At 36.2% G+C, this 2,588-nt stretch overlaps 1 long non-coding RNA gene across 2 annotated transcripts in view; it reads left to right on the forward strand.

The window, feature by feature from the left end:
• LOC103130304 (uncharacterized) overlaps positions 1-2,549 on the forward strand; it is a 3,632-nt gene extending 1,083 nt beyond the window's left edge. Inside the window, exons 2-3 of one of the 2 annotated variants that reach the window (XR_001660230.1) lie at positions 866-1,078; positions 2,413-2,549. This is a non-coding gene — a long non-coding RNA (uncharacterized LOC103130304). Of the gene's footprint in view, positions 1-710; positions 1,079-2,412 lie in introns of those variants that run through there. The other variant, XR_475195.2, reaches the window with a different exon arrangement.
• The last annotated feature ends 39 nt before the right edge of the window (positions 2,550-2,588 follow it).

Below are 2,588 nucleotides of genomic sequence, written 5' to 3' on the forward strand. Positions count from 1 at the left end.
AAGATTAATATTTTAAAAAGAACATCTAATTATTTGAGTATATATGCAGTAAGAGTATGTGCAATATTATTAGCTTTTGAATGGGTGGAGGATACTGATATTAATAAAATAATAGTTTGTAGTGATTCATTATCTGCATTGTTGAGTATTGAAAAAGGATGTACAAATAATCATCAAAAATATATTGCGATTATGGCTCTTCATCATAGGATTTGTGAACAAAATAAAAATGTATTGTTGTTCTGGACTAATACTCATGTAGTTATTTTGGGTAAAGAGCAGATAGGTTGGCTAAGGAGGCTATTAAAAAAGAAGATACTGATATGCCAGTAAAATTATCTAAATCTGAAAAGTATAGTTTGGAAAGAAAGCAAAAAGATATGGAAAATTAGGTGGGATAATGAAATAAATGGAAGGCATTTATATAGGATACAAAATACAGTTGATGAAGTAAGGATCAGAGGAAAAAACAGGAGGGAGGAGATAATTATAAATAGAATAAGAATAAGTCACAGTTTTTTAAATGGAACTCTTTTTAAGATGGGGAAACCTCTTCCTGATTTAAGCCGTTGGTGTGATACTGTAGAAACGATGGATCTTGTTTTGATTAGTTGGAGAAAATCTGCAAATCAAAGAAGATTATTAAAAACGCAATTAGGTTTTAATAGGGAATTGAAATTTGAGAATGTGGTTGATTAGTTAAATAGCACTGAGGGGAAAATGATTTTTCGTTTTTAAAAAAATACTGGTTTCATTCTGAGAATTTGAGGTATAGGTATTAGGATCCAATAGATGGTGGTAGTGCAACAATGATGGACGCAAGCTGTCGTTAAAATCTAAAGAAGAAGAAGAGGAGGAGGAAGAGGAAGAGGACGGGACGTGGTCTGTTTTGTTGAATGTTTCTCTAAAAAATATCTTCAGTCCAGTTTAAACGAGTTTATCAACGAGCAGTTAACTGCTGCTGAAGAAACTTTCACAGAGTTTAAAGAAATCATCGTCAAGTCGGAGGAAGAGATGGATGATCAGCGCAGACTGCTTGATTTCTCCCGGACTCCCCAGATAATCTTACACCGGATAGGTAGGAAACACCAGCATTTGGATGAAGGTTAATGTATGCACCGTTCTGCATGAGGATCATTTTAGTAAATGTGCTTTTCCCGTATAAAATGTTTTTTTAACGGGTAAATGAACCCAGACACGACAATTACGCTGTGAGAATGGCTTATTTATGTAGAGAGAAAATGGAGCCAATGGCCTTTTTTTGTGGCTCTTTTCCTTTAACTACTGAGATTTACTTTTGAAAACAGCAGAAATGTGAATAATGCAGCGCAAGGTTAGTAAAGCAAGCAACATAAAATAATAGCGGCGTTAGTTGTAAAATGTAATAATTTGTAATAAATAAATTGTAGTTGCGAATTTTCGTCGGTCCAAACAGGAAGCTGAAGCTTTTTCCGAGAAAATTGAATGCAACACAACGTAACCTGACACCTACTGCTAAGTAGCGGCATGTGGAGAGAAGGAGAGAGAGCGAAGCAGCAGCAGCATTGATTTATGCAACTGTTCTTAGTGGGGAAACACTGAGTGGCAAAAACTGTTAGTTATATGTAATTTTCCCCCTCTGTCTAAAGTAAGATGGCTCCCGTTTTTGTTGGAAGGTTTCACAAAGACGATGAGAGGAAGAAGTGGGGAATGTCTTTAATGCCTCTGTCTCTTTAAGGAGAGACGCATTCGCTGCACTGATGAATCTCAGCTGCTGAATCTCTTAAGGTTTTCATCGGCTGGATTCATGGGCCCAATTTACAGGAATTTACAGCTACTTCATTAAACACCGTTTTCAACTAATTCACCACCCAGTTACACGGATAAGAGATGTCCAATGTCCATATGTCCAAATTGGTGTGATAGTTTATTTTTCCCAGTTTGACAAGATAACAAAGATCAAACTTTTCATCAATGATGTGTCTTTAGTGCCAAGGCTTAACAGCACAATTCAGTAGGATTTTTATGAAGTGCGTAAAACAGAGAACTCACCTAAACCCAAGCACAGTTAAAGCTTTTACTTTTTTGTAATTAATTTTTGTACCTGGTGACATAGCGAGTAACAAGCAATCACAAAATTCTCTCCTATTTGTTTACCGTTTACTTTTTGATCCAGCCGTTGTTTCATACAACCAGATTAATCAGAATTTGTGTTAGAATCACAAACATCTTTTACTTGTTTATTCATTGTAAGGCTTCATGTTGTTTTCACGTTGCCCATTTCACATATATTGTCCACTTGATGTCACAGTAGTCTACGCTCTGTAATTTTTAGGTGGTTTTTTGTTAATTTCTGTCTCAAATGATGAACGATTTCTCCTATTTACTTCAGTAAAGTTAACAATAACTCTTTTTCTCTGTTTTCTTCTCCAGATTCCCTGCAGTGCAACATTCATCACCAGGAGAGGAGATCCACTCTGGACCAGGAGGGGTTAGATCCTCTGAAGGGAAAACAAGACCAGGAAGAGCCAGAAGAACATCAGATAAAAGAAGAGCAGGAGGATCTAAAACACCAGCAGATAAAAGAAGAGCAGGAGGATCTAAAACAC

Source organism: Poecilia formosa, unplaced genomic scaffold, assembly GCF_000485575.1.
Source record: "Poecilia formosa unplaced genomic scaffold, Poecilia_formosa-5.1.2 Scaffold621, whole genome shotgun sequence".
In the NCBI taxonomy this organism is placed as follows: domain Eukaryota; kingdom Metazoa; phylum Chordata; class Actinopteri; order Cyprinodontiformes; family Poeciliidae; genus Poecilia; species Poecilia formosa.